We start from the raw sequence: 12,584 nt of genomic DNA, 5'->3' as shown, positions 1-12,584 counted from the left end.
CACCCATGGAGGACAGGTTTCAGCTGAGCTTCCAGACTAAGACAGACTAGGAAGAAGGACCCAGCAGTCTACTTCTGAAAAACATTAGCCAGTGAAAACCTTATGAATAGCAGTGGAACACTGCCTGATACAGTGCTGGAAGATGAGCCCCCCAGGTTGGAAGGCACTCAGAAGATGACTGGGGAAGACCTGACTCCTCAAAGTAGGGTCAACCTTAATGACGTGGATGGAGTAAAGCTTTGGGAACCTTCATTTCCTCATGTGGCACGACTCAAAATGAGAAGATACAGCTGTAAACATCCATTAATAATCGGAACCTGGAATGTACGAAGTATAAACCTAGGAAAATTGGAAATCGTCAAAAATGAAGTGGAATGCATAAACATCGATATCCTAGGCATTAGCGAGCTGAAATGGACTGGCATTGGCCATTTTGAATCAGACAATCATATAGTCTACCACACTGGGAATGACAACTCGAAGAGGAACGGTGTTGCATTCATCGTCAAAAAGAACATTTCAAGATCTACCCTGAAGTACAATGCTGTCAGTGATAGGATAATATCCACATGCCTACAAGGAAGACCAGTTAATACGACTATTATTCAAATTTACGCACCAATCGCTAGGGCCAAATATAAAGAAACAAGATTTTTATCACCTGCTGCAGTCTGAAATCGATCGAACATGCAATCAAGATGCATTAATAATTACTGGCGATTGGAATGCAAAAGTTGGAAACAAAGAAGGACCAGTAGTTGGAAAATATGGCCTTGGTGATAGAAACAATGCCGGAGATCGAATGATAGAATTTTGCAAGACCAACGACTTCTTCATTGCAAATACCTTCCTTCACCAACATAAATGGCAACTATACACGTGGACCTTGCCAGACGGAATGCACAGAAATCAAATTGACTACATTTGTGGAAAGAGACGATGGAAAAGCTCAATATCATCAGTAAGAACAAGGCCAGGGGCCGACAGTGGAACACCATCAATCGTTCATATGCAAGTTCAAGCTGAAACTGAAGAAAATCAGAGCAAGTCCACGAGAGCCGAAATATGACCTTGAGTATATCCCACCTGAATTTAGAGACCATCTCAAGAATAGATTTGACACATTGAACACTAGTGACCGAAGACCAGACAAGTTGTGGAATGACATCAAGGACATCAACCATGAAGAAAGCAGGAGGTCACTGAAAAGACAGGAAAGAAAGAAAAAAACCAAGATGGATGTCAAAGGGGACTCTGAAACTTGCTCTTGAGCGCCAAGCAGCTAAAGCAAAAGGAAGAATTCATGAAGTAAAAGAACTGAACAGAAGATTTCAAAGGGCCTCTCGAGAAGACAGAATAAAGTATTATAATGACATGTGCAAAGAGCTGGAGATAGAAAACCAAAAGGGAAGAACATGCTTGGCGTTTTTCAAGCTGAAAGAACTGAAGAAAAAATTCAAGCCTCACATTGCAATCGTGAAGGATTCTATGGGGAAAATATTAAACAATGCAGGAAGCATCAAAAAGAAATGGAAGGAATACACAGAGTCATACCAAAAAGAATTAGTCAATATTCAACCATTTCAAGAGGTGGCATATGATCAGGAACTGATGGTACTGAAGGAAGAAGTCCAAGCTGCTCTGAAGGCATTGGCGAAAAACAAGGCTCCAGGAATTGACGAAATATCAATTGAGATGTTTCAACAAACAGATGCAGCACTGGAGGTGCTTACTCGTCTATACCAAGAAATATAGAAGATGGCTTCCTGGCCAACTGACTGGAAGAGATCCATATTTATGCCTATTCCCAAGGAAAGTGATCCAACTGAATGTGGAAATTATAGAACAATATCATTAATATCACATGCAAGCAAAATTTTGCTGAAGATCATTCAAAAACGGCTGCAGCAGTGTATTGACAGGGAACTGCCAGAAATTCAGGCCGCTTTCGGAAGAGGACGTGGAACCAGGGATACCACTGCTGATATCAGATGGATTCTGGCTGAAAGCAGAGAATACCAGAAGGATGTTTACCTGTGTTTTATTGAGTATGCAAAGGCATTCGACTGTGTGGATCATAACAAACTACGGATAAGACTGCGAAGAATGAGAATTCCAGAACACTTAATTGTGCTCATGAGGAACCTGTACATAGATCAAGAGGCAGTTGTTCATACAGAACAAGGGGATACTGATTGGTTTAAATTCAGGAAAGGTGTGCATCAGGGTTGTATTCTTTCACCATATCTATTCAATCTGTATGCTGAGCAAATAATCCGAGAAGCTGGACTATATGAAGAAGAATGGGCATCAGAATTGGAAGAAGACTCATTAACAACCTGCATTATGCAGATGACACAACCTTGCCTGCTGAAAGAGAAGAGGACCTGAAGCACTTACTAATGAAGATCAAAGACCACAGCCTTCAGTATGGATTGCACCTCAACATAAAGAAAACAAAAATCCTCACAACTGGACCAATGAGCAACACCATGATAAATGGAGAAAAGATTGGAGTTGTCAAGAATTTCATTTTACTTGAATCTACAATCAACAGCCATGGAAGCAGCAGTCAAGAAATCAAAAGATGCATTGCATTGGGTAAATGTGCTGCAAAGGACCTCTTCAAAGTGTTGAAGAGCAAAGGTGTCACCTGAAGACTAAGGTGCGCCTGACCCAAGCCATGGAATTTTCAATCACATCATATGCATGTGAAAGCTGGACAATGAATAAGGAAGACCAGAGAAGAGTTGATGCCTTTGAATTGTGATGTTGGCGAAGAATATTGAACATACCATGGACTGCCAATAGAACAAACAAATCTGTCTTGGAGGAAGTGCAGCCAGAATGCTCCTTAGAGGCAAGGATGGCCAGACTGCGTCTTACATACTTTGGACATGTTGTCAGGAGGGATCAGTCCCTGGAGAAGGACATCATGCTTGGCAGAGTACAGGGTCAGCGGAAAAGAGGAAGACCCTCAACAAGGTGGATTGACACAGTGGCTGCAACAATGAGCTCAAGCATAACAACGATTGTAAGGATGGCACAGGACCGGGCAGTGTTTCATTTTGTTGTGCATAGGGTCGCTATGAGTCGGAACTGACTCGATGGCACCTAACAACAACAATAGCATACTAGAGCCCTGGTGGTGCAGTAGTTAAGAGCTTGGCTGTTATCCAAAAGGTCAGCAGTTTGAATCCACAAGCCGCTCTTTGGAAACCCTATGAGGGCAGCTCTAATCTGTCCTATAGGGTTCCTATGCCCCCATGCTGTTTTTACATGTACTCACTGTTCCCTCTGCCTGGCTCTCTCTTCTTCCAGATGCCAAATAGCTCATTCCCTTACCTCTCCAAGTCTGCTCAGAAGCGTAAAGTTTCAAGAAGGCCCATCCTTATCATTCTGTTTAATATTTCAACTCACCTCTAACACACACTTCCAATCCCCTAACCCAGTTTTGTTTTGGTTTTTTTTTTCCCTCCCTTATCCTTTATTACCTTCTAATAGCATATTGGAAACCCTGGTGGCATAGTGGTTAAGTGCCATGGCTGCTAACCAAAAGGTCGACAGTTTGAATTCACTAGGCACTCCTTAGAAACTTGATGGAACAGTTCTACTCTGTCCCATAGGGTCGCTATGAGTCAGAATCAACTTGATGGCAGTGGGTTTGGTTTTTTGGTATTTAGATGTTTAATAGGTAAACTCATCTAAAACAAAACTCGTAATGTTCTCCTCAAACTAGCTCCTTTCCCTAATCCTCCCCATCTCACTAAATGGCATTACCACCCCAGTGGCTCAAGACAAAAAAACGGAAGCACCTCCTTTCACTCTTCCTGGATCTTCATTTCTCACAACCAATTCAACGGCAGGTCTTAATTGTTCTACCTCCAAAATCTCTCTTGAGTTCATCCACTTTACTATACTTCCTGCCTAGTTTAAAACCTCGATTACTGTAACAGCCCCTAGCTGGTCTCCTTCCTTTCCCTTTGTCTGCTTTCAGGCAAGCACCAGGGTAATCTTGATAAAACACCAACAAGATCATGGCACTAATCTGCTTTAAATCCTTCAATGGGCTTTCCTTTATACTTCTCACTCTCTACAAGATCAGCACAATCTGATCATAATGAAAGTAACAGACACAAGACTGGCCCTCCAGTCATAAACTATTATTAGGCAAAATGCATGAAGTGTTTTCATATACTGGACAAAACTTAGCACAGGACTATGACTCTTAGAGGTATTTTCCAGTATGTGATGCAGAAAAGGGAACCCAAGACACAGCAGTCTCTCCTAAGGCAGTGGAAATTTGCAGGGTGAAATAACACAGAGAAGGAAACTTGCCAGAAAAGGAGTGTCTAGTCCTACAGGGGTCCCCGTAGAGTCTTTGGCTGAATACTATGCTGTGCATGTGCAAGATTCCTGCACAAGTCTGGGAAAAAACAACTACTGGGAGAAGAACAACTACCAGGGAGTCATGAGTTGAGCAACTACCTGAGCTCAAGTTTCAAATGGCCAGAAAGTAGAGAGCACCAGAGCATAAGCTGAGACACCAGAAAGGTCAAACTTTAAAAGTAAAATTAATCAACTCCTCGTTATAGGTTGTATTTTCCCACTTCTTCGCATGTCTAGTAATTTTTTATTATTTGGTGGACATTATGGATACTAGGTGGTTGAGTATCTGGATTTTGTTTTCTTCCTTAATAAAGTGTTAGTTTTGTCTTGGAGGAATCAATTTATTTGCAGATTTATTTCACTGTTTCAAGGATTATTTTGGATTGTTAGGGCTGGTCTAGAGTAAGTTCTGTGTAGGATAGATGGAGTCCCTGGATGGCAAAAATGGGTAAGTGTTTGACTATTAGCCAAAAGGCTGGCAGTCTGAACCCACCCAGAGGCACCCTGGAAGTCAGGCCTGGCAATCTGCTTCTGAGATGTCACAGCCTTGAAAATCCTATGGAGCAGTTCTACTCTGCACACATGGGGTTGCCATGCGTTGGAATCAACTCAACAGTAACTGACAACAACATCATCATCTAGCAACATTATACCAAGAAGCAGAAGCAACAGATAAACTATAATGATAAAAATTACTAGACATGCAAATTAGCAAGAAAAATATGATCTAAAACCAGGAGAAAAATCATTACATTAAAATGAACTCAGAAATCATAAAGATGATAGAATTATCATTCCAGCTAATAAAGAAATCATTGACTTGCACAAGGAAAAAAGGAAGAATGGGGGAAAATCTGTAGATTACAAGATTTAAAGGACACTTTTTTAAAAACAGACAAAACTAAACCATAATATTCAGGGATATTTCGAGATAATATTATAAATGTAATATATAAACAGCACAATACAAAACCGAACCCACGGCTGTCGAATCAATTCCGACTCACGGGACAGGGCAGAACTGTACCGTAGAGTTTCCAAGGAGCACCTCATGGATTCGAACTGCCAGCCTTTTGGTTAGCAGATGTAGCTCTTAACCACTATGCCATCAGGGTTTCCATTAGGAATACAGGTATGATAAATATAACGAAGAGCAAGGGAATGGTTATCTTAAAACTCAGGATGGTGGTTACTCTTAGAAGGAAGTGAGAGAGTTACGACTGGGATGGGGTACTTGAACTTTTGGGTTAAAATTCTATTTCTAGGCCTAGGTGGTTACAAGGGTGCTTACTTTATAATTTATTAAGCGGTTTTATACTTTCTACAACTGTTTTATAATGTATCAAAAAAAGCTCTTAAAATCTCTTGAATCCATCTCTGTTCTTCCAACACCTAACACATTAGTTCAGGCCACAGTAATCTCTCACATGCACTAACAAACTCATCAGCCTCCTCCCAGCCTACAGTTTGTCCACATTTATTCAATTCTTCACAGTGTGAACAAAGTGATCAATTGGGCACACAGTAGATGCTCAAAAATATGTGTTCCATAAATTAATGTAAAACTTTAAAATGTAAAAGCAAAAAGAAAATGAACTCTACCAATTGTAAATTATCTCTGTTAATAAAATATCACAATTTAAACATTTTTTTTCTTGGCTTGCTATTTCTGTATCTACTTGAAAGTACTAAAACTGCATTTCTTTGAAATGCCTCACATTTCAGATTTTCAACTAATTTTACCCGATTTCTCCTCTCTCTAGTACCTAGATCCAAATTGGGTTAATTTCGTAAAGCTTTACGGTAAACTATCATAAACTTCATTTTAAACCCTAGCAAGCATGGAGGCAAAATATAAAGGCAGCAAATCTATTTGAATAAAAAATCCTTCTCTGCATACAAGAAGGAACTAGGATGCACCTTAAACCACTCACAGCATAAAGTATTCCCATTAAGGCATTTTAAAACCTATCAGTGGAAACAGGTTTACATTCAGAGGCCTGCACATTAAAGCTCATTACGAACACATCCTGCAGTCAGTGAGCTGATAAACTCCCCTTTCCCACTGGGCACATCAAGCCTCTGACTCATGCCCTGTTAATAAAAATAGGAGATACTGGAAATAGAAATGAATGTACAATTCAAACAACCGTAAGAGGTAGGATAAGCTATTTGCTCACTTTATTGCTCTCATTTTGGCCTGAAAATTTTCATTAAAAAAAAAATACAGCTAGAATTACCAGGATCTTGTTAAACTGTGAACTGTGATTGACTTACTTAACTGCTCATTTTCTCTCACTAATTTACTAAAAAAAAAAAAAGAAGAAAACAATAGGTTAGAAACAAAATTTCATGTTCTCTCTCTACTAGTTTCCTTTAATTTTTTTACTTTTATTGTGCTTTAAGTGGAAGTTTACAAACCAAGTAAAAGTCTCTCACACAAAAATTTATATACACCTTGCTATATACTCCTGGAAACCCTGGTGGCGCAGTGGTTAAGTGCTATGGCTGCTAACCAAGAGGTCGGCAGTCCAAACACGCCAGGCGCTCCTTGGAAACTCTATAGGGCAGTTCTACTCTGTCCTATAGGGTCGCTGTGAGTCGGAATCAACTCGATCGCAGTGGGTTTGGTTTGGTTTATGTACTCCTAGTTGTTCTCCCCCTAATGAGACAGCATGCTTCTCCTCTCCACCCTGTATTCCCAGCATCCATTCAGCCAGCTCCTGTCCCGCTCTGCCTTCTCATCTCCCCTCCAGAAAGGAGATGCCCACGTACTCTCATGCATCTACTTGATCCAAGAAGCTCATTCCTTACCAGTATCATTTTCTATCTTACAGTACAGTCCAATCCCTGTCTGAAGCGGTGGCTTTGGGAATGGTTGCTGTCTTGGGCTAACAGAAGGTCTGGGGACCGTGACCTCTGGGGTTTTTCTAGACTCTGTCAGACCATTAAGTCTGGTCTTTTTATAAGAATTTGAGGTCTGTATCCCACTGCTCTCCTGCTCCTTCAGGGATTCTCTGTTGTGCTGCCTGTCAGGGCAGTCATCGGTCATAGCCGGGCACCATCTAGTTCTCCTGGTCTCAGGCTCATGTAGTCTCTGATTTATGTGGCCCTTTCTGTCTCTTGGGCTCATAATTACCTTGTGTCTTTGGAATCGACTTGACAGCACTGGGTTGGTTTTTTTTTTTTTATTAACTTTTATTAAGCTTCAAGTGAACGTTTACAAATCCAATCAGTCTGTCACATATAAGTTTACATACATCTTACTCCGTACTCCCACTTGCTCTCCCCCTATTGAGTCAACCCTTTCAGTCCCTCCTTTCGTGACAATTTTGCCAGCTTCCCCCTCTCTCTATCCTCCCATCCCCCCTCCAGACAAGAGTTGCCAACACAATCTCAAGTGTCCACCTGATATAATTAGCTCACTCTTCATCAGCATCTCTCTCCCACCCGCTGACCAGTCCCTTTCATGTCTGATGAGTTGTCTTCGGGGATGGTTCCTGTCCTGGGCCAACAGAAGGTCTGGGGACCATGGCCGCCGGGATTCCTCTAGTCTCAGTCAGACCATTAAGTATGGTCTTTTTATAAGAATTTGGGGTCTGTATCCCACTGATCTCCTGTTCCCTCAGGAGTTCTCTGTTGTGCTCCCTGTCAGGGCAGTCATCAATTGTGGCCGGGGCACCAACTAGTTCTTCTGGTCTCAGGATGATGTAGGTCTCTGGTTCATGTGGCCCTTTCTGTCTCTTGGGCTCTTAGTTGTTGTGTGACCTTGGTGTTCTTCATTTTCCTTTGCTCCAGGTGGGTTAAGACCAATTGATGCATCTTAGATGGCCGCTTGTTAGCATTTAAGACCGCAAACACCACATTTCAAAGTGGGATGCAGAATGTTTTCATAATAGAATTATTTTGCCAATTGACTTAGAAGTCCCCTTAAACCATGTTCCCCAGACCCCCGCCCTTGCTCCACTGACCTTTGAAGCGTTCATTTTATCCCGGAAACTTCTTTGCTTTTGATCCAGTCCAATTGAGCTGACCTTCCCTGTATTGAGTGTTGTCCTTCCCTTCACCTAAAGCAGTTCTTATCTACTGATTAATCAATAAAAAACCCTCTCCCTCCCTCCCTCCCTCCCCCCTTCGTAACCACAAACGTATGTGTTCTTCTCAGTTTTTACTATTTCTTAAGATCTTATAATAGTGGTCTTATACAATATTTGTCCTTTTGCCTCTGACTAATTTCGCTCAGCATAATGCCTTCCAGGTTCCTCCACATTATGAAATGTTTCACAGATTCGTCACTGTTCTTTATCGATGCGTAGTATTCCATTGTGTGAATACACCACAATTTATTTACCCATTCATCCGTTGATGGGCACCTTGGTTCCTTCCAGCTTTTTGCTATTGTAAACAGAGCTGCAATAAACATGGGTGTGCATATATCTGTTTGTGTGAAGGCTCTTGTATCTCTAGGTTATATTCCGAGGAGTGGGATTTCTGGGTTGTATGGTAGTTCTATTTCTAACTGTTTAAGATAACGCCAGATAGATTTCCAAAGTGGTTGTACCATTTTACATTCCCACCAGCAGTGTATGAGAGTTCCAATCTCTCCGCAGCCTCTCCAACATTTATTATTTTGTGTTTTTTGGATTAATGCCAGCCTTGTTGGTGTGAGACGGAATCTCATCATAGTTTTAATTTGCATTTCTCTAATGGCTAATGATCGAGAGCATTTTCTCATGTATCTGTTGGCTGCCTGAATATCTTCTTTAGTGAAATGTGTGGGTTGGTTTTTTTGGTGTTCTTTATTCTGCTTTGCTCCAGGTGGATTGAGACCAACTGATGCATCTTAGATGGCCACTTGCTAGCATTTAAGACCCCAGACGCCACTCACCAAAGTGGGATGCAGAATATTTTCTTAATAGATTTTATTATGCCAATTGACCTAGATGTCCCCTGAAACCATGGTCCCCAAACCCCCACCCCTGCTACTCTGGCCTTCAAAGCATTCAGTTGTATTCAGGAAACTTCTTTTCTTTTGATTTAGTCCAATTGTGCTGACCTCTCCTGTATTGTGTGTTGTCTTTCCCTTCATCTAAAATAGTTCTTGTCTACTATCTAATTAGTGAATACCCCTCTCCCTCCCTCCCTCCCCACTATCCTATCAAAGAATATTTTCTTCTCTGTTTAAACTATTTCTTGAAGGTTCTTCCTTTTTAAAAGTTAAGTCAACTTACAGAACTGAGAGAAAACAGATATTTGTAACTGACAAGTAGTACTTATGTCTGAAATGTCTTTCTTTTCATTTAAAATTTTAGCCTTCACCACCCTTGGTTCAAGGGTAGATGCTCCAAATTGCTTGTGAAGTCTCTTCACAGATTTGAACCTCTACACGAGTTCTGGATTTACTGCATTCACAACACAGAGACGAGAAGTAAAGAAATGGGGTTGGGGTAAACAAAAAGAATCCTCACTACTTTTTCTGTTTCTTAACTCAGCCAATGTCAAACAGCATTATACTCTGACCCTTTATCATTATGCTCAGAAAATGTATCTTCTTGTCAAAATGGGAATGAGTGACAAATGACACAACAAAAAAGGGGGAGGGAGAATAACCTGAATAAATAATGTAGCTGTTCTCACTTTCCAACATCGCTGCAAAAGATCACACTAAATATGGACCCCTTTTTCTTTTTTAATTCCTCCTATCCTTTGTCTACCTTCTCTATTTCTTTCTCTATACATCTTTATTTTCCTCCTCCACTCATCGTGACCCTACAGGACAGAGAACACCCTACCCCCAAATCGCCTTTGCTTATACTTTACAACAGCCAATGACACCAACAGGTATTCCTTAGATGTGCTAGTTAGACTGAATATTCCTACCAAAAAACCTGTTCAAATATTAGGACTTTTTAAGCTCAAACACTTCTGCATTTCTACAAACCAAAACATGATAGCAGGTGCAGTAACAAAGTTTGTTGATTAAAATATGATACAGACAAAAAAACTGGCAGGGATGAAATAACGTCATAAAAATTTATGTATTTGATCTATCACCATAGCATCTACCTATATTTGAAACTATATTGGAGCACATATCTGTCCAAAATATATTTGACCTACAAACAATGTTTGGTATGCACATGGATTGCAGAACTAAAAATTCCATGGCCCCTTAGATATCCTCTGTCAAGAGACTGAGAATCAAAGTTTGGCTCTCAAACACTGGTGTTCCTGAACCACCTGTAAAGCTCGTTAAAACTTCAGTATTTCCAAGCCCCAAGCGCTAACCAAGTCCTGACTGTAGTTCAAGACTTGTCCACTAGATGTCCTCATTCTTCTATCAATCAAAAGAAGAGCACTACGGCAAAATAGGAAATCTAACAATGTCAGTACAACAATGTATAGTCACATAACAATGTAATTCTGTACATTCAAAAATGTACAGTGCTTAATTGAAATTTTGCTTTTTCCTCCACTTTTTGGTGGGGAATTATTTACCTATTATCTACAGAATCATGTTCATAAACAAAATGGAAAAACAACCACAAATGTAACTGGATACAAATGCAATTTTAATGTTACCATTATTTCATCAAATCTAAGAAGTCACTGATTTTAAGACATGCTATTTTATGTGTTGACAATAAAGATGAAAAAGCCTCCAAATAAATCATGACATTAAGAATTTTTTATTTTTAGAATAAAAAGCTTTATCATTTAGAATTTTTATTTTATACTGATTGTAAGAGTTCTCTTTTTACTTACTTAAACATAGTTTCATCGCATATCATTATTACTGTTTTCCATACCCAACAACTTTTTGCCTCAATACTGATTCACAAAGTATTCTGAAGACATACTTTATAACAAAGTTAACATGAGAAACACCACCAATGACAACTCAAGTGAGGACAAAACGAACAGTCATGACTGTCTGTGAACACACAGGCAAACGAATATTTCAGGACTGCTGACTTGCTGTCAGAGATTGTAAAATGCCACCAGGCATTAAGACTTAACCCAGTTTCATATTGTTAAAATGGGAAAAACTAGATCTTAGAACTGATGGTCTATCCAATTTTTAAAAGATGAACCATGATACTATAAATAATAAAACCTCTGGATTATCTTGGTGTTGCCAACCCACAATTATTTTTGCCTTTCCTAATACACTAGTGATACAGTGTACATTTCCAACAGACATTTTAAGTCACCATTCACCTAACCTAGATTACAACAGTTAAATTCCTTACTAACTCCCTTGTTCACTCTTGACTCTCCCTCCCCCACTTATTCTCAACACAACCAGAGTAAATTTTAAAGCATAAATCAGGTTGTATCACTCCCTTGATTCAACACTTGAGGTCTTCTCTTGGATCTGCAAGGATCATGAAGGCTGGTCATTCGTCTCCTAGAGGACATGGGTTTTTTTTTTTTTTTTTCTCCTCCCACTATTATACCCCTAGTGCCTTGTGCAGGGTTGTTACTGTTGTTGCTGTTAGGTGCCACAGATTCAATTTTCAACTCATAGCGACTCAATGTGACAGAGTAGAACTGCCCCATAGGGTTTTCCAGGCTGTGATCTTTACAGGAAGGAGCCCTGGTGGCGCAGTGGTTAAGTGCTCAGGTACTAACTAAAAGGCCAATCGTTTGAACCCACCAGCCACTTTGTGGGAGAAAGATGCGGCAGTCTGCTTCTGTAAAGATCACAGCCTTGGGAACCCTGGAGGCAGTTCTGCTCTGTCCTACAGGGTCGCTGTCAGTCGGAATCCACTTGGCAGCAATGCGTTTAATCAGAATCTTCACAGGAGCAGACTGCCAGGTCTTTTCTCCCTGTTCAAACCACCAATTTTTCGATTAGCAGCCAAGCACTTAACCATTCTATCATCAGGGCTCCTTCTGCACATGGTAGGTGCCCAATGAACACCTGAAGGATGGGATGAATGAATCTGCCCCTGTCCACCTCTCCAACCTCTCATCCCATGCCATTCACTCTTCTTACATAGCATGCCCTTGCCCTCTGGCCTTCTTCCTTTTCCCTCAAAACTCCACTGGCCTTTAAAACTGTTACCCCCTCTTCGTGAAAACATTTTACCCAAGCTCTCAGCAGGGCTGGCTCCTCTTCCTTCCAGAACACTATGTAACAGAAACCACCTCCCCCAACATAACTAGCATGCCACCCAACCCATTTCTGT

General features: G+C 40.6%; 1 protein-coding gene and 1 long non-coding RNA gene across 15 annotated transcripts in view; one reads left to right on the top strand and one right to left on the bottom strand.

The window, feature by feature from the left end:
• The window catches only part of ERC1 (ELKS/RAB6-interacting/CAST family member 1), a 528,761-nt gene that overhangs the window by 411,227 nt on the left and 104,950 nt on the right, over positions 1 to 12,584 (bottom strand). The window lies entirely within an intron of this gene.
• LOC135231260 (uncharacterized) overlaps positions 1 to 12,584 on the top strand; it is a 36,149-nt gene that overhangs the window by 18,021 nt on the left and 5,544 nt on the right. The gene's annotated exons all lie outside the window — the stretch shown is intronic.

This window comes from Loxodonta africana, chromosome 4, assembly GCF_030014295.1.
Source record: "Loxodonta africana isolate mLoxAfr1 chromosome 4, mLoxAfr1.hap2, whole genome shotgun sequence".
Classification (NCBI taxonomy): Eukaryota; Metazoa; Chordata; class Mammalia; order Proboscidea; family Elephantidae; genus Loxodonta; species Loxodonta africana.
This window is presented reverse-complemented; position numbering and strand designations above follow the sequence as displayed.